We start from the raw sequence: 21,228 nt of genomic DNA, 5'->3' as shown, positions 1-21,228 counted from the left end.
CACACACACACACACACACACACACACACACACACACACACACACACACACACACACACACACATTTATTCAAAACACTTAAAGCACTAACCTCTCTCCAAGCACCAGTCATTCTAAAGAACACCTCTTACAGTGTTCATTAAGCACAAATTCTCCATAAGTCTTGCCCATTTGTCCTACAGTACATTGCTGGTCTGTAGGCTACTATAATCATGTGAAGGTGTGTGTGCATGCACCTGCATTCATTTAGCCTACTTCCTCTATTCATGAGCTGTATTTGTTTACAAACAGGAAAAATGTCCACATTCACAATACAAAATGTTATCTTTATTGGGTTGAGTTACTAGGAGTATGCGATGGAAAAGATTGTCATGTATTTAAAATGTATTGATTCATTCATTCATTTATTCAAATATCCATAATTAATTTTTGCTTCTAAGGGCGTTTTCACACCTGAAAGTCCGCACCAAGGTCCGAACCAAAGTTCATGTTTTTATACTTTTTATACATTTGGTTAGTTTTGGTTTGGTTTCACATTGCAATTATGCGAGCGCACTTAAGAACTTTACATGAAATACTTGCGTCCTGTCGTCATTATCTATGTGGGCTGCATCTTGACATTGATTGGTTTGTAAACGGACGTGCGTCTGACATCAGCGTCTTTGACAAGAATGAATGAACGGACGCATATCTTTGCCACTAGTGAACAGTGCGCATTGTTTAACTATTTATTTTCATTTCGAATTGTTTCTTTTAAAAGTGGACATTTCAAGCTTTCTATACACATATTTCTCATGTCTGTGAGGCAAGATGAAATATTGATTAAAATTAAGATACAATTTATACAAAACGAAATTCACCTTAAAGAAAGGCTTTCTACAAAACAAAACTTAATGAAGTGGTCAAAATCATTTCTGACCTTCTGTCTTCTGACATATTTTGCTAACCTTAACCCTTTCATAATCAATATAGCCTAGATGAAATTTAAAAATAACATAATATTTAAACATAAACAAGAACTTCTTGTAAATGGTCTGAAAGTCAGAACCATACAGAAAATGCTTTCACACTAGAAAAACAAACCTTTGTTCAGTTTGATCCGGACCGAGACTACCTCTTTTCGTCTGACCAGATTTTGTCTGTTTGGTCCGGACTGTGGTCCGGGGGAGGTTTCACACCTGTAATTTTGATTCGGACCAAACTGAAAAGTCAGAAAATCCGGACCAAACAAGGTAGGTGTGAAAGGGCCCTAAGATAATGCGTTGGTTGCGAAATAGATCTCAATTGAACATAAACTTTAAGGTGAACTGTCAGGCACAAGGATGAACAGTAAGGAAAACACACTCAAACATAACGGCTACCAGACAAAGAATGATTGAACAGGGAAGAACTTAAATAGCAAACAGAAACAAGATAATTAACTGGACACAGCTGAACTAAACTAACTAACCAAGGTAACCAAGGAAACAGACAAGTCTAGTCTACCCGTGTACTAGACAAGTCTAGTACACGGGTATTTTTATAAACAGACTTTCCCCCTCCTCCGCATTAAAACACAAAACACGCTATGAAGCGCTGTCAAGAGCATGCCAAATTAACAGGTGGCAATATAACCTTAACCGTAAAGCCATGTTGGCCAATCAGAAGCCTGGAAAAAGGTTATTGCCGGTTTCGGTTCTGACGCAACAAGCCAAAATCTCCAGTTTCACCGTCCACACGACACCACTGAAACCGGAGTTTCTAAAAATGTTCACCCTGCCAGGAGTTTTCAAAAAAGTTCGGATTCAGTAACCGGATACTGCGTTTACGTGTGGACAAACAGCCAAACCACATAGAAAAAGATGCGGTTTTGAAAATATCCGTGTTAGTGTGGACAGGGCGTAAATCTTTTTTTTTTTTTTTTTTTTTTTTTGATTAACGATGAGAAGAAATTCATAATAATTCCAGAGTGGAAAAAATTATGTTTTAGTTGAGGGATTGCTTCAGAGCACTAACATAATAAGAATGTTTTGGGCATTTAAAGTTCTAGGGAAGAACATTATGAAATATAATTTAAATATATAGAAAAGTTGGTAAAACTAATATTTTAACTATAAACACAGTTCAAAGGATTTTTGAACACAACTGTTTGGGTGAGTGATTAGCCTACGGTTTTCCATCAGCCTGAAAACCCCCAAATTCAGGTATGATTGGGAAACATGAGATTGCAAAAACGACAAACTGCTCTCCAAATAAAAGCTGATTTCCCAATAAAGGACTGCAAAACCAGTGTGTGTGTGTGTGTGTGTGTGTGTGTGTGTGTGTGTGTGTGTGTGTGTGTGTGTGTGTGTGTGTGTGTGTGTGTGTGTGTGTGTGTGTGTGTGTGTGTGTGTGTTTATTTAATGTTCAGGGTTTGACACAAAGCCTAGCCTACCATATGCAAAATATGCAATTACTACACTGTAAACATGTTTTGTTGGTGATTCAGTGACATTAAATAATTTTGACTTAAACATAAAGCACATTTTTAGGTTAACACTTGTTTCATTGTATAAATTGTCATATGTATGGCATTTATGTCATATTTATTAAACAAACTGATCTACTGATAATAGACATAACAAATGGCATTAACCACTGTGATTTATATACCTTGTGTTTTAGAACATGATGAGCCATGCAAAACAATTGTAAAGAGAAGTTCCTCTATTGTATTAACTTGTTCATGTTATTGCATTGCTCTTGATATCAGACAAACTGCAGATTGTTTTAAATCAACAGCAGAAAATGAGAAAAAGACTCTTTCAGATTTCTATACCACAGGACGTGTCATTAAACAGGGTGGCTACCATATATACGCTATTCACACTATGTGATTCTAATGATTCTAACTTAATTCTAACTTTGTGTGATTCTAACTTTAACTTTTCAATAAAAATTTACCCAAGCTCAGTTTTGCCAGAGTGTGCCCACCCCATTGGAAAAAGGACTTGTGTGTGATGAAACAGGCAGACTGACCGTTATCCTTATTTTAAAGCTGTGGGATTGTGACAGAGTGGTTTTTAATAGGTCTAGTGGCCAGTGCAGTTTCCTTCCCTATGGATTGCATCAGGGGCCGGTATCTCATGAGCACACGTACACCATCCAGACATTTGTCTAATGAGTGTTTTTTTCTTTCTTTTTTCTCCATTTTCCATATTTAGAGCATTTGCTACTATAAAAGGTGTTAGAATGTCATTCAGATGTTTTATGTATATTCTAACATGATGCTTATGTTTGTGAATGCAGATGTTTGGTCTCAATAATTAGAATGTGATGCTTTTAACTAGTGATGCACCAAAACCGAAAATTTAGGATGCACTTGGCCGAAAACCGAAACTGAAGCCGAAAATGGCTTCTTTTAAAAACGTATACTTATATATATATACACTCACCTAAAGGATTATTAGGAACACCATACTAATACTGTGTTTGACCCCCTTTCGCCTTCAGAACTGCCTTAATTCTACGTGGCATTGATTCAACAAGGTGCTGAAAGCATTCTTTAGAAATGTTGGCCCATATTGATAGGATAGCATCTTGCAGTTGATGGAGATTTGTGGGATGCACATCCAGGGCACGGAGCTCCCGTTCCACCACATCCCAAAGATGCTCTATTGGGTTGAGATCTGGTGACTGTGGGGGCCATTTTAGTACAGTGAACTCATTGTCATGTTCAAGAAACCAATCTGAAATGATTCAAGCTTTGTGACATGGTGCATTATCCTACTGGAAGTAGCCATCAGAGGATGGGTACATGGTGGTCATAAAGGGATGGACATGGTCAGAAACAATGCTCAGGTAGGCCGTGGCATTTAAACGATGCCCAATTGGCACTAAGGGGCCTAAAGAGTGCCAAGAAAACATCCCCCACACCATTACACCACCACCAGCAGCCTGCACAGTGGTAACAAGGCATGATGGATCCATGTTCTTATTCTGTTTACGCCAAATTCTGACTCTACCATCTGAATGTCTCAACAGAAATCGAGACTCATCAGACCAGGCAACATTTTTCCAGTCTTCAACTGTCCAATTTTGGTGAGCTTGTGCAAATTGTAGCCTCTTTTTCCTATTTGTAGTGGAGATGAGTGGTACCCGGTGGGGTCTTCTGCTGTTGTAGCCCATCCGCCTCAAGGTTGTGCGTGTTGTGGCTTCACAAATGCTTTGCTGCATACCTCGGTTGTAACAAGTGGTTATTTCAGTCAAAGTTGCTCTTCTATCAGCTTGAATCAGTCGGCCCATTCTACTCTGACCTCTAGCATCAACAAGGCATTTTCTTCCACAGGACTGCCGCATACTAGATGTTTTTCCCTTTTCAAACCATTCTTTGTAAACCCTAGAAATGGTTGTGCGTGAAAATCCCAGTAACTGAGCAGATTGTGAAATACTCAGACCGGACCGTCTGACACCAACAACCATGCCACGCTCAAAATTGCTTAAATCACCTTTCTTTCCCATTCTGACATTCAGTTTGGAGTTCAGGAGATTGTCTTGACCAGGACCACACCCATAAACGCATTGAAGCAACTGCCATGTGATTGGTTGATTAGATAATTGCATTAATGAGAAATTGAACAGGTGTTCCTAATAATCCTTTAGGTGAGTGTATATATATATATATATATATATATATATATATATATATATATATATATATATATATATATATATATATATATATATATATATATATATATATATATATATATATATATATATATATATATATATATATAAATGTAAAAATTGCTTGAATTTAATGGATCCGAAATGAAAAAATCACGAACCAATAGAATAATCAAACTTTTATTAAGTTACATAACAAAACCTAAAATATTTTTAACAATAAATATAAATAATAATACCAAATAATATTATTCTTCAAGTTTTATGTTCCATCAAATAAAATAGTTTTTTAACAGTTGTGCAAAAAAAGACCCACAATTATCTGAATAACTGCACACAAAATCACTGAATGGTTCTCATTAAGAACATGAGATGCTGCACTGAATAGTCTCTCACTCTCTGTCACTGTTCTCCGGGAAAAATTGAATCATAATTGGGGTCGCTTCAACCCACAGACATGGAAAAACATCCCGCGGGAAAACCGTGGACTTGGCAACACTTCTTGGGGCAGATAAATACCTGCGTGCAATCCGCGCAAGCAATGGAAAGCGGCCTTCTTTCGCGCGCCAGTAGTCAAGGGGATTGTCGCTTCTGGCAACGGGTAGTTCAGCTGCAGGGCCGGCCCTGACCAATTTGCTGCCCTAGGCAAGATTTTACTTGGTGCCCCTTGTATCAAGGTTTAGCACTACATGTTTTCAGTCTAAGTTGTGGAAACACTGGTACTTTTATTTTTTTAATGCATTGATGTTTTTAAATTTTTATTGTTGTTGTTTTATATGATGTCCAGTCCATTCTACCCCGTCATTATGTTCATGATATTATTATTATTTAATTTTTTTAAAAGGCTGATGATAGTTAAACTATACAAAAATAGCACCTACGCCACATTACAGCCTAAACACAAATGACAAGTAATTGCATCTAGCATTCATGCACAAACTATTGAGATCTAGCAAAAGTGTTTGTTTTCCAGTAGATGGCAGCAAACTTCCACTAATATGCACATTCATGTTTTCACCATGAATTAAACTGAGAAATTTAGATATTTAATGTGAAATTTACATAAAATGTTGCTATTTTAAATAAACCTGTATATAAATATTATTACTAATTTCGGCAAATACTTTGTAAAATGTCCAAATGTCCCCTTAAAACTGCACAACTGTAGAATAAAAACATTAGGCTATTAAAAAAGTGATATTACATGCGTTTAAAAATCAGATATGAATTTTTTTTTGACAAAATACACTATCTGTGGCCACTGGAGAACCCAGAACAGCTGTTTGCATATAGTTTAAGGTAAAACTGGAATTAATTAGCGTACATTAGTATTTTACTACTATGCAATTAAATAAACTGTTCATTCATTACACCACTTTACCTCTGTCTTTACACTGCAAAAAATGCTCTTCTTATTTAGTTTTTTTTTCTTGTGTCCAGTCTAAACATCAAAAAATTCTTAAATCAAGATGTATTTACTAGTAAAATGACATTAGATAATTTTTTCCTTGTTTTCTGGGGGGAAAAATCAAAATGAAGTGAGTTTTAGCTTAAAACTAGCACAATTATCTGCCAAATGGGGTGAGAAGAATTGTTTGGGACAGAAATAAGATTTTAATCAGAAACAAGATTATTTTTCTCACCCCATTGGCAGATAATTTAGCTTGTTTTAAGCATAAACTCACTTAAGAAAAAATATTATTTTACTTATCTAGTAAATCTTGGTTTAAGAATTTTTAGATATTTAGACTAGAAACAAGACAAAAATACTACATAAGAAGAGCATTTTTGCAGTGTTTCCCTTATCTTGCCTGCATCAGAGGGCTTCTGTTTTTTTATGACACTACAATTCGGCAATCCGTCATAAATTATCAGGCAACTTTCACCGTGTCTACACCTGGAGCAAGCGGCCAAGCACCCTAAAAAATGAAAGCAATCCTGTCTACTCTACATTAGATGCGGCGAGAGGCGACGCGACACAACAAATTCCATAAATTAAACTGATCGCGCGTTATATTTCTGAAGCACTTCAAGTAGCTCGGCGGGGGAGATTGATGAGGCGGACCGGGAAGAGGCGGGGGACTTAGTTAAGGTTTTTTGCGCTTTATTTGGTCATATTTCAAATTAATATGAATAAAATAGTATCAGTAATACATTTTGGCGCCCCTATGGATGAGTGGCGCCCCTAGCATTTGCCTATTCCGCCTATGCCACGGGCCGGCCCTGTTCAGCTGGATACGTCTCTATTTGTTCTCATACCGCTGACATGCTTAATCTTTGATAGGCAAACGCATTGCGTGATAACAGCTCAACCGTTAGTGAAACCTAAGCGCTTGCGCACTGATGGGAGGGGCGGGTGACATTCATTTTCGGATTACGTTTTCGGCTGTTTTTTTTTTTATTTCGGCCCGAAACCGATAATGCCATTTTCAGCGGCTGAAATTTCGGTGCACCCCTACTTTTAATTATTTCCCCGCCAGTGTGTTTTATTAAAAAAAAAATTTTTTAAGTTGCCACTCAGTGACAGCTCCAGCATTTTTGATAATTTTCCCAGAATATTTTGTTGTAAAAATATCTGAACATGAAATATATCAAAAGAAAGAACAGTCCCTCTGCTTTTAAAAATAATAATAAAAATAATAATAATAATAATAATAATAATAACCATTTTTTTATAGCTTAATGCATTCTTTTTTATCAACACTTGAATGAATAAAAAAAGCTGAGAAAATTACATTTTTGTCAAAGAATATGTCTGGATCGGATTCAGAACGACGATCAAAACGTAGATGGAGTAGATTGAGTCCATCAAGACCCCCAAAGCTTCACAGTCCTATACCTTGTCCTGGGTCAATATTTTATTCAGTAATGTTAGGCAGTTTTGATTTATATGCTGTTATTTAATGTTGATGATTACGTTATTTTACATATGCTACATATGCTATCACTTGTTTCTGCTTCTTTTCCGCCTGTGTTTTGATACAGAGTTTATGTATTCTTTCATATGATGTCATAGCACCCTCTACCATATAACAGTGAAGACACAGAAAGGCGGAGCCAGCCGTGTGAACCAGTGATGCTCCTGTCTTACGGACAGAGATCAAATTCCGACTGGCGGAGGACACGTTCAAGCCAGTCCCTCCAGTCAATATGATGATGGGGTTCTACAGCCCGTATTTCATTGTACCCAAGAAAGGCGGTGGGTTACAGCTAATCTTGGACCTGCGAGTCTTGAATCGGTCCCTGCACAGGCTGCCGTTCAAGATCGAATGTATCCGTCCCTGAGATTTGTTTGCAGCGATCAACAACAAGGACGCGTACTTTCATGTCTCGATTCTTCCTCGACACAGACTGTGTCTGCACTTTATGTTCGAGGATCGGGCATATCAGTACAAATCCATGGCTGATTCCAAAATCGCTCCCTAAACCCTCAATCACTATTCACTACTTTAGTCCACTAATAGAATTCACTTGGAGGAGTGAATGAAAACAAGTGAGCGAATTCGGCTGTATACTTGTTATTGCGGTGCGATGTGGGATAGAATGAGTGCATTCAATAACATCCACTATGGTTTCGGACACCACTACAAATGGCTGTCCCCTCAAAAAGTGCCCTATTTTAGTGTATAGGGGCGATTTTGGGTTCAGCCCTTCCCTTCAGGCTGTCCCTGTTGCCTCGCATCTTTACAAAGGTAGCGGAGGCAGCCATTGTTCCCCTGAGAGAACATGGAGTTTGCATTCTCAACTATTTCATGTCTAGTCAGTGTTGAACAGCTTGAATTAATTGAAATTATTTCAGAGGATTCTGGGGCATATGGCAACCACAGTAACGCCGCCGGGATTGCTTCATATGAGGCCGCTTCAACACTGGCTTCATGGCCATGTCCTGAGATGGGTGTGGCAGAGCAGCACGTACTGGGTTCCCATTACCCCATACTGTCGCCAAACCTTCGGCCCATGGTCGGACCCTTCATTTCTATGGACAGGAGTTCCCCTAGAATAGTGTTTCTCAACGGGGGCGTTCAGAGCACAACGGGGGGCGTTGGAAGCAAGATTTCTGAAAGGGGGGCGTTCAGGTGTTCCTAGGGGGCGTTCACAAGTTTACAACAAAGATCCAGGCAAGACAATATTAAACATGTAGGCTAATTACTTGCAAAATAATTGCCTACAACATTATAAAATCTGCCAGTTTAATACGACATGCTATGAATCGTTTATTTTGCAATGACTCAAGCCTCAATCCGGTGTAGAGCTTAGATCGGGCTTGAAAAATTAAGCCCAACCCTACCCGAGCCCGTGCACATTGTGTCCGAGCCCGGCCCGGCCCAACACATTAACTGTAATTATGAGCCCTAGCCAGATTAAAACCCGACCATTTTTTTATACTTGGGGCGTTCTGACGAGAACGAGCATAATGAGCGAAGCGGACCGGTGTGACTCTCAGCTCAATAATCCGCTCATGAAATGCTCACCGATAAAATTATGTTTGCTCAAATCCAGCTCAGACATGATATTTATCTGTACTGTAGCCTAATAATACATTATACTATGTTTTATATATATATATATATATATATATATATATATATAGCCAATTGCCTGGATTTAATAAATAAGAATCAAATAGACTTGCAGACTATAATCGTGACGAAGGCGCGGGAGCGATCACTTTCATTGCACATGAACTGGAGCGCGTCTCATAAATAAACCCAAGCTCAGCGTATAGGCTACTTACCTCACAAACATGATAAATATGTGTATAGAAAGCTTGAAACTTCCACTTTTAAACGAAACGATTCGAAACGAATAGAAATAGGCTAGTTAAGCAAAGCGCAGTGCTCACGCGAGCAGCACCTGACTGGCATCTTAGCGGTCCTGCACGCTCCATCACTGCATGTGCTGTGAGTTTAACGCGCATTTTAGACTAATCCTGACTTGTGCTTTGTACACATTTGTTTCTTAGTTGTAGTATTAGTTCTTACTTTGCTAAAAATATATATTATTCCTGGTTATGGCATAGCTTTCTGCCCACCCAATTAGTCTAATAAAGTGATGATCAAAGAAAAGAAAAATCACAAACGCTTGATCAAGGGTCCGGTCCGACCCGGCCTGTGCGGCTGTGCACATTATACTTTCACTTTAGAATTAGAGTCAATTTGGGAGTGAATTGCTTGAAAGGTGTGTTCAATATTGTCCTTAATGAAAAACACAAAAACAAGCTCGGTGACAAGATCGCTTAAATGGGCGCTTTTAGCTTTATACCAAATCTTCTGCCGTGTCATCTCCTCACTCTTGTGATAAATTAAATCTGATTCCTGCTGCAGGTCTGTGCTCAGTTTAGTTTTTAATTGTAACGTCTGTTCTATAACTGAAATATTTGTATTACTATACAAAAATTAAACGACGGTGGGAAAGTGATGTAACCGGTGTAACACCGACTATCCCAACAAGATAACATATAGCAGCACGCAGTAAGGAACTGTTGTTTATGATATATCATACAGCTATATCTATAACAAAAAAACATTTACAAGTCTTGACATCATATCCGGGAGATAAGTCAGTAAATACGAGTAAAATCACAGGCTTTGCTTATCCCGTGCGAATGCATCCCGTGCGTAATTTCTAAATCACACACGAGGTCCCAAGATAACAGCCTAGCTACTAATCCCGTGCGAACAGGGTTATAGTTCACCAAGTAATTTACTGGTCAGGCATTATTGTTAACTCGCAAGACTGTAAGAAGAAAATGACAATTTGACTCTGTAATCACATTTAGGTAATGTATTAATTCCGCCGTCACATCTGAGCGCAAATCGCTGCTTGGATGGTTTCAAGATGGTTAAAAATAATTAATACTACAATAATAATTTAACGGTTCATGTATGTTTATTCTTGTTAGAAGCTTTTGTTTTTATTTTACTGATTATGAAAACAAATTAATCATGACAAACTAATTTTTTTTAAACTGTAGGCTATTAATTAGGCTATAGCCTACCATTGATGAAAACAAGTTGATACCAAGATATTTAGGCCTGTAATTATAACATTTATTCATGAAAAAACATGATTATATAATTTTTTTTTTGAAAGTAAGGTTAATAATTAGAGCCCTGTGAAATGCATTCTTTTTTTTTTTCCTAATTCCGTTTTTTCTGTTATAATTTTTCTGGATTCTGTTTTTTTGGACTCCATTTTAATGGTAAAATTATTATTATAATTAATTTTTTTGTAATTAAAAAGCATGTCTAATTAATTGAAATAATGAAACCGGAAAATAATGAGACGTGGTTGCGACGCGCAAGCGGTGCGTTTTTCCAGGCACGCCTAGCTCGCGGCGAGATGAAAACTCAACTTTTCAGAATGCCGCAAGCCCACCGCAGGTCATGTAACAAAAACCAACCGATCAGCTTCGACCTTCCCGTATAAAAAGCTCGGCCGAACAGCTGATCATAGCTGAACACACCTGGATAATGGATAGGGGCGCTGGCCCAAAAAAGGTGGAGAACCACTGCCCTAGAACAAGTGTCCAGGCATGCTGTGGTCTTCACAGATGCCTCTGCCACCAGCTGGGGGGCCACGTACAACGGGGATGCAGTCTCTGGCATTTCGACAGGTCCCCAACTGCATTGGTATATCAATTGCCTCGAGTTGCTAGCAGTATGTCTTACGTTAGGCAACCTCAAAGGGCCACTACATGGCAAGCATGTACTGGTCCGTTACGGACAGTACTGCAACCGTTGTATACATCAACCGTCAAGGTGGTCTACGCTCCCGCCACAACTCGCCCACCATCTCCTCCTTTGGAACCAGAAGCAACTGAGGTCGCTTCAAGCCATTCACATCCCAGGCGTGCTCAATCATGCAACCGACAAGCTCTCACGATAGCTTGTGCTTCCGGGAGAATGTAGACTCCACCCCCAGTCGGTCCAGCTGATTTGGGGACTCTACGGAGCCGCACAGGTGAACCTGTTTGCCTCTCCGGACACGTCACATTGCCAGTTGTTTTACTCCCTGACCGAGGGGATCCTCGGCACGGACGCACTGGCACACAGCTGGCCCCCAGAACTGATGCTCCTCACAACAGACCCTCCCTGGGGCATTCCTTTGAGGAAGGATCCCTGATTGGACGTACTTACAGCTTCATCACCTGAAGTCCTGTGTCTTTTGAAATACCCGGACGTAACGAGGTGGAGGGAGAGAGCAGAGTTATTTTGGCATTGTCGTGTTGTGAATTGGAGTCTCGTAGTAAAATAGAGTTGAACCTCATTCTGGTGTTAAGAATCCTGTTGTAAATATCTTTTATTGTCTAGACCTTTATTTCTTCGTGTTAACTGTTGTTTTTGTCGTCTGAGACATTAGCTACTTTTCCTCTCTCTTTTTTCCAATTTTCGCTGTGTTTTGTGCGCTGGTGAGTGCGCTCCTTTTTTTGGTACTTTATTGTAAATATTACCGTGACTCTCACCTTAAAGGCTGTAGGGATTGGGTGCCAGTTTTCTTTATTGTAAATATCTTTTTATATTGTTTTTTCGTAGACAGGGAGACAGGGAAGACTGCTGTAATTTGTTTATTTTTTTCACATAGGATTTCACCCTGGGTTTAGTTAGTGACACGTTTTGTTTATTATTTTGGCATTGCCCAGTCCCAAAGAGATTGCCTTGTTACTGTGTAGTGACAAAAGAGCAACAGTTTCAGATTTCTTTATTTATGTTAGCTTCCCTGACCCTAGCCCATGGTCGTAACACTATGGTCGTGCAGGTTGTTTACGCATTTAACTCATGGTCACAATAGAAATAGATGTTGTTCTCTCAAATTATTAAAATATATAGTTCCCTGAACATAGGATCTTGAGGCCACGACTTTACATCGCGTGGCCATGACATAAGGATGTCGTTACCTCGACAAAAGGATCTCGTGACTACGACTTCACGCTCCCACAAGCTAATACGACATTCCCACAAATTAATGGCCATGACAAAACTAAGTGAACCAAACATGTCCCCTCCCAGTCCTCGAAGGGAAGCCTGTTGTCTCAGAAATGACGGACAATTCAGAGTCAAAGTTCAAGAATCAAAGTGTCTTGTCAACACATGCATCCTTTTTGTGTCAAAATCTCAAAAACAGTTTTTGATCCGCTATAAAATGAAGGAACATGGTATATTTATTTGTTCTGGATGCCCTAATGTTATTGGTAGAACTGTTCATAGATTTTTAAACATATAAACATATTGCAGATAAAGTAAAAATGCTATGTTGGGCAGTAGTATTACTACAAACAGCAATTTTTACTAGAGTAACTACATTTATGTCTATGGAAATTCCCCATAAAACATGAAAACCCAAAATTAGTGTGTGTGTGTGTGTGTGTGTGTGTGTGTGTGTGTGTGTGTGTGTGTGTGTGTGTGTGTGTGTGTGTGTGTGTGTGTGTGTGTGTGTGTGTGTGTGTGTGTGTGTGTGTGAGTGTGTGTGAGAGAGAGATCCACTGCATCAGAATATGCCAACTGCCCTACTATATAAAAGGCAAAACACTTATGTGTATGTTCTAATTGACAGTTTTAAAAAAACAGTGGGAAAAATGTACCCGGATGACCTACTACTGTTGCCAATATTTTGAAATGTGCATCTGATGTCGTCAACATCATCATCATCATCATCATCATCATCATCTTCCGTTTATCCGGGGCCGGGTCGCGGGGGCAACAGCCTAAGCAGAGATGCCCAGACTTCCCTCTCCCTAGCCACTTCCTCCAGCTCTTCCGGGGGAACCCAGAGGCATTCCCAGGCCAGCCGGAAGACATAATACCTCCAGCGTGTCCTAGGTCTTCCCTGGGGCCTCCTCCCGATGGGACGTGCCCGGAACGCCTCCCTTGGAAGGCGTCCAGGAGGCATCCGAAATAGATGCCCGAGCCACCTCAGCTGACTCCTCTCGATATGGAGGAGCAACGGCTCTACTCTGAGCTCCTCCCGGGTGACCGAGCTTCTCACCTTATCTCTAAGGGAGCGCCCTGCCACCCTACGGAGAAAGCACATTTCGGCCGCCTGTATCCGGGATCTTGTCCTTTCGCTCATGACCATAGGTGAGAGTAGATCAACCGGTAAATCGAGAGCTTTGCCTTACAGCTCAGCTCCTTCTTTACCACGACAGACCGGTACATCGACCGCATTACTGCAGAAGCAAGAAGGGCAGCCCTGCCGGAGTCCAACATGCACCGGGAACAGGTCTGACTTACTGCCGGCAATGCGAACCAAGCTCCTGCTCTGGTAGTACAGGGACCGAACAGCCCTAAGCAGGGGGCCCTGGACCCCATACTCCCAGAGCACCCTGCACAGGATGCCACGAGGAACACAGTCGAATGCCTTCTCCAAATCCACAAAACACATGTGGACTGGTTGGGCAAACTCCCATGAACCCTCCAGCACCCTGGAGAGGGTATAAAGCTGGTCCAGTGTTCCACGACCGGGACGAAAACCACAAAAGAGGAGTCCCTCCTTAATCCGAGGTTCCACTATCGGCCGAATTCTCCTCTCCAGTACCCTGGCATAGACTTTCATGGGGAGGCTGAGAAGTGTGATCCCCCAGTAGTTGGAACACACTCTCCAGTCCCCCTTCTTGAAAAGAGGGACCACCACCCCGGTCTGCCAGTCCAGAGGTACTGTCCCCAGCCGCCATGCGATGTTGCAGAGGCGTGTCAGCCAAGACAGCCCCACCACATCCAGAGACTTGAGGTACTAAGGGCGGATCTCATCCAACCCCGGTGCCTTGCCACGAGGAGCTTTTTAACTACCTCGATGACTTCAGCCTGGGTGATGGACGAGTCCACCTTCGAGCCCTCAGCTACTGCTTCCTCAATGGAAGACATGTCGGTTGGATTCCTTCCACCGCCCGACGATATCCCCAGTTGAGGTCAACAGTTGCCCATCTCCACTGTAAACAGTGTTGGTAGGGCACTGCTTCCCCCTCCTGAGGCGTCGAATGGTTTGCCAGAATCTCTTCAAGGCCAACCAATAGTCTTTCTCCATGACCTCACCAAACTCCTTCCAGGCCCAATTTTTTGCCTCCACAACTACCCGGGCTGCAGTCTGCTTGGCCTGCCGGTACCTGTCAGCTGCCTCCGGAGTCCCACAAGCCAGCAAGACCCGATAGGACTCTTTCTTCAGCTTGACGGCATCCCTTACTTCCGGTGTCCACCACCGGGTTCGGGGATTGCCGCCTCGACAGGCACCAGAGACCTTACGGCCACAGCTCCGAGCAGCCACATCGACAATGAGGTGGAGAACATGGTCCACTCGGACTCCGCTGGAGGTGGGAGTTGAAGATCTCTCTGACAGGGGACTCGGCCAAACGTTCCCAACAGACCTCCCAATCACGCCCCTCCAGGTATCACTGTCACTGCCCACGTGGGCGTTGAAGTCCCCCAGTAGAACTATGAAGTCTCCAGTCGGAGCACTTTCCAGCACCCCTCCCAGAGACTCCAAGAGGGCCAGGTACTCCGCACTGCCATTCGGCCCGTAGGCACAGACAACAGTGAGAGACCTATCCCCGACTCGAAGGCGCAGGGAAGCGACCCTCTCATTCACCGGGTTGAACTCCAACACATGGCGGCTGAGCTGGGGGGCTATAAGCAAACCCACTCCAGCCCTCCGCCTCTTACCATGGGCAACTCCAGAGTGGTAGAGAGTCCAGCCTCTCTCAAGAAGTGTGGTTCAGAGCCCAAGCTGTGCGTGGAGGTGAGCCCAACTATCTCTAGTCGGTACCTCTTGACCTCCCGCACAAGCTCAGGTTCTTTCCCTGCCAACGAGGTGACATTCCACGACCCTAAAGCCAGATTCCGTGTCCAGAGATCGGGTCGTCGGGGGCCTTGCTTCGACTGTCACCCAATCCACTATGCCCCTTACGATCCCTCCTGCAGGTGGTGAGCCCACAGGAGCCCCACGTCACTCCTTCGGGCTGAGCCCGGCCTGGCCCCATGGGGGGAGGACCGGCCACCAGGCGCTAGCATACGAGCCCCAACCCCGGGCCTGGCTCCAGGGTGGGGCCCCGGCTGTGCCATGCCGGGCGATGTCTCAGTCCTTGTTGTGATTGGAGTCATAACGGGTTTGTGAACTGTTCTTAGTCTGGCCTGTCACCAAGGAACAGCTTGCCTTGGGAGACCCTACCAGGAGCATATAGCCCCTGACAACATAGCTCCCAGGATCATTCGGGTACTCAAACCCCTCCACCACGATAAGGTGACAGTTCAAGGAGAGGCATCTGATGTACACTTTATTATCCCATGAGGCCAAAGGAGAGAAGTTGAAATTGGCAGTGAGGCAACGCAATTGACAACGTCACATGACATGGCAGATGCAATGCATCTGAATTTCCCTCACATTACGCACATTTATACTAGGGGTGGCACCGTTCACAAATCCCACGGTTCGGTTTGTATCACGGTTTTAGGGTCACGGTTTTCGGTTCTCTACGGTTCTTGTTGTTGTTTTTTCTTTTAATCGTTAACACTCCAGAAATTTACTTCAGCGAATGATATATAGCTTAATTATCCACCATTTAGGATACCGTATTAAAACTGTTATATAAATGTTTGTGTAAAATTGTTATATGTAGAAGTGGGTCCTAACTGGCTGTCTCCTGCTTACGCTGTCTACCGAGTCCGACACATTGGCATAACATTTTTCATGTTAATTATGTCAATTTTGATCAGAATAATGCACTGTGGCTTTAATTCAGCGTGAGCAGCTGACCTGATTAACATGAAAAATAACACATTTCACCTTGTAATCATGTAGTGAAGTGTTCCGTTTCACAATCACCATATGACTTTGTGAAAAAAATAAAATACACGAAAACACAACACTGCCAGAAGTTTTTGCCCAAACTTCAAAGGCCTGTTTAAATTATTAAAACTAGAAGCATATCTTAACTTTAATGTTACATTTATCATGTGAACTACTTATATACAACATGTTATATGCATGCCTGTTTGGGACAGAGTGGAACATGGTTGCATTTGCAGTAGATATAGCCTATGCAGCCTGTAGTGTAGGCTCTTGTGGGTGTAGGAAGGAAGAAGATGGGGTCGGCGTACTGGGACTCGTGAGTACTCTTTTTATTCTTGTTGCTCAATAAACAAACGGTGTGCACATCGCACAACATAAACTTCAGCATAAACTCTCTTTTTCCGTATCACTCGAAGCCGGCATCTCCACGACGCTGGCGCATCCTCCAACTCCGGGCAGCCTTCCTTATTTCTCCCACAGTCCCACTTGCCATTTCTACACGTGACGTAACCTGCAGCACTCCACTTTTACTGTCTTTTACTTCTTTTACTGTATATGTCCACACACACCTCTATTTCGCGTGAAAAGGACACCCACTGTCTGAGGTAACATACGGGACATTGTGCATGCGTCGAACCGTTTTTTAGTGATCAAGAAGTAAGTTCCTATTCAAATGTACTCATAGAGTATGCCATTTCAGAGGCAGTTATTGAGATTGTTTTAGTTATGACTTACAGTCACATACATTATTTGGTGTTAACATTTTTTGGCTGGACACTCGTTCCATTCAGATTTCGCTCCACTACTGCAATTGCAGTGCTATAAAAACTTTTTGGTTTTTTTGGTTTGTAATTTTTATAAGATTTGCTTGGCTTCAAAGAGCTTTATGGCTCTAATAAATGTGGTCACATTAGCAACATTTCAAGAATTTGATGTAGTGATATGGAAGTGTAATGCTTTTAAAGGGGAGATAAATTGAGAAATCAACTTTCCCTGGAGCTTTTGATATATAAAAGGTCATGGTAATAAAAGAATATCCTGTAAGTTTCAGAGCTGAAAACTTCAGAGTCAAAGAAAAGCTTTTATTGACACCAGGCCCAGCAAACGATTGATCTCAGAATGTGCCCGGCTATGGCGTGAGAGTGTAGTGAAGCACCGCCTCAACAGAAGAAGAACAACGCCTGATTATGTAGGCCCGCCCACCGACTCATCCCACTAACATGACAGCTAAGAGCAGCATAGAGCTAAACCGCATTGAATTTCTAAGCAGTAAACATACAACATAAGCTTTTCGGACTCTGATTTTTTTAGCATTCGGATTTCAATATTATGAATGCATGGATGAACTTTATTTTTAACGAATATCCAGCTCACGTAGGGAAGACATTGCTCATATGTCGCACATATGCACATTGCAGAGTCGTTTGTAAACAAGAGACTGGATTTGCAGACAGGATGAGATTACATGAACGAATGAAGCAACACACTATAGTATTGCATTGTTTCAGATCGTTTGATATCTATGGATTATGTGTACGTGTCTAACAGAACATACCTTAGCACGCTGTCACAGGCTGGAGAATACTTTATTTGTGGCGTTCTTGGTTCATTACTGTCTTGATGTGCGTTGTTCACTCTCTTGACTCGATATTTGAAAGGTTGCGCGCACGCATGTGTGTGTACGGTTCGCGGTTATATTCATCGATCGGGCGGGCCAAGTAACGTTAATACAAAATATCATTCCAATCAATAGCGGGTGGATGAGAGATGAATCATTGTGTTTGTTTGATAAAGACATTTTGCGAGCCCTGGCTCTGGGCTGGGCGATTCATTCCGGTTTGCTTTTTGCCACACGCTGTCACTGACAGGGGGAGCAGAAGCTCATTAAATATGAAAATCTTATCCAATCCTAGCTGTGGGCTTTTACTTTCAAGTCTTCAGTGCGGCACACCCACCAAAATCTGAGCGTGTCTTCATAGAGCCTCAAAACCAGGTCAGAAAATAGCCTATTACTTATTCATTATGATGTTTTTGAATGTAAAAACAGAGCCGGCCCAGCCACTAAGCGAACCTTGCAATTGCAAAGGGCCCTGTGGCCAGCAGAGGGCCCCCTAGAGTCATTGCTGAAAAAAAATCATACATCAAAAGTAACATAAAATAAATTAAAATAAAATAAAATAAAGTTGTTATTTATTTAGTTCTTTATTATGGCGAGTTCCCCGCTAATCTTGACCCCTGACTGACCCTGTGATGTCAGTCACATCATGTCACTCGTCACCTGTCAGTCAGTGACTCCGACGTCGACGATGTCTGACAACAAGAAACGAAAATATCTTTCTGGCCATGAAAAACGACAAAAGAAGAGGCTGGAAGAAGAAAAGAAGCAAGAAGATAAAGGTACGTAAACCTGTAGGCTTAATTTTCCGATACCTATGTATGTATGGATAATCTGCAGTCTAAATATAAGTTAGTCTCTCTCGCTCGCAGTATAGCGAGCCGGTTGTTATAGCGAATAAAAACCGCCTCGCAGCTCGCTATAGATTATCCCTCTTATTACATGGATACCTACCAAATCAATTAATAATTTGACACAAAATATTGATTTAAAAAGGAGTTTATTGATTTAAAAACGACTGTTGCTTCCGCTAAAGAAAATAGTCCGTTCCGCGTCCATAGCAACGCTCTGCTCAACGGTGTGTTATAGCTACTTCACAGCGGGCTGTTATCAAGACGTAACAGACCTGCATTCTACATTGGAATTCAACCAAGCCATGTAATAAATGCTAATAACATGCTGCATAAAATTGGTTTAGTATTATACCATTTGCTGTGATGTTAAAGCATTTAACAGAACAATACAACCCCAGTTTGGCTTCTTCACTAAAGGGCTAACATTAATTTACTCCTTATGTCCCCTTTCCAGGGGCACTATTAAAGTATATGCTGCCAGTTAGCAAAGCTCCAGCTGTTGGTGAATATAAAAGGTACTGTAAAATGATAACCGTCTGCATTTTAAAAAATTAAGTCTAACTTTATATATAATTATTTTCTTTATTGCAGCTCCATCAACCACTTCTTTTCCTGGTTCACAACACAGTCATGTCACCCAAGAAGACACAAATACACAAGTTTGGATTTTAATAGTTCTATTGAAATGTTACCTAATTATTATTATTGTTACTTTTAATCTTGTTTGTGGTGTTTTAGATATTGTTAATTTTGTTTATTTGAAAAGTTAAACCATTTAAATGTTCTATTTATTATTTTATATAATAGTTTATTTAAATGTATTAAATATTATTCTATTTGCTCTTTCATTTCAATTATATATAGGCTGTTGTTTGTGCCTCTTAAACTCTTGTGTCAATGAAAAATGTTTCTTTGATTGTCAGTGAAAATCACTTTATCAGTCTTTTTATTCAGCAAGTTCATCACAGTGTGTTCATTGCACTGCACTGCCATTCAGCTCAGTGGTATCATAATTATACTGTTAGACATCAAACATGGAACTCAACTCAAGAACTCAAGGTCTTTTATTGTCATTCTGTACATGTTGCCACATAAGAACGAAATACGTACTCAGGACCAGCAGCGTCAAAAAGAAAATTAGCATACAGTATACATAGAATAATTAAAACATAATTTAATAGACTAAAAAATAAAATAAAAACATAGTAGATATAATGTGTACAGTATAGTTATAAGGTAGTCATTGCTTTTCTTTAGGCCTTACTTAAAACGGTCAAAGGGGCCTCCAACCAAATTTTGCTTAGGGCCCCCAAAGGTCTAGGGCCGGCTCTGTGTAAAAACCACGCAGACGTGTGACCTCAGACAACAGTATACATTTTTTTTAAAAAGCCAGTTCATGACTCCTTTAAAATCAAACACATCGGTATGTCTGTAAATCAATCAGCAACAAGAATTCAGCAGAGCCATATAGTTTGAACATAATAAATGAATAATAAAACTAACAGACAGTATAAAGCACATTTACTGACAGACCAGAGGTTCGTGCAGTAGCTTTGGAAAAAGTGAAGTTAGGTAATACTACAGTAAGAGTGGCTGTATGAGTCACGGTTTTCACTGAGTTCTCTTTTTATTCAATGAAAGAGCCCCTTGACTCCCTTGAAAATGTCAGTAGGTTGTAGTTCACCTGTCTAAATATAGGGATTCATGGATTAAATTTTTGGAAGTGGTGGAACCTTAAACACTCCCAATCTCCCCAAAACCATAATTACTTAGTACTACCAGTGTTAAATGCAAACAACAGGGGAGCATAATGCTTAACTCCCTGGAGTTGGAAAAGTCGCCGGCAACTTCACTTGTGTTTTTTACTGATAACTATGAAAGAGACTCAAATAATTTGTCATACATATAAGTGTTATATTCAAAACTGTTAAGTATCACAATAAAAACAAAGTTTTGTGCTTTTCGTAAAATAAATAAAACAAACATGATGTACGTTCTGCCATCTGTCTCTCAGTGAAATCCGTTCTGAAATGCGTTTGAAAATGAACTGTAACTTAGTGAATAGCCTACTTGCCACACAGACATGAGAGATATGTCTTTAGAAAGCCTGAAGTGTCTACTTGTAAATGAAGTAATTCATATCAAAAACAAATATTATCTGTTTATGTAATCTGTATGAAAGCAACGAGAGGTACGGTTTCTCAAATGTCTGCTCATTAACCGTAATGTGACAACACCCACGCGCTACGCAGCATTCACATGCTAATCGTCCACGTGAAGGAACGCTACCCTAAAACGCCCCCATCACCTCAGTAAACAAACATCAAGCTTTAT

Source organism: Gobio gobio (genome assembly GCF_949357685.1).
Source record: "Gobio gobio genome assembly, chromosome: 9".
In the NCBI taxonomy this organism is placed as follows: Eukaryota; Metazoa; Chordata; class Actinopteri; order Cypriniformes; family Gobionidae; genus Gobio; species Gobio gobio.
Note: the sequence above shows the minus strand (reverse complement) of the source record.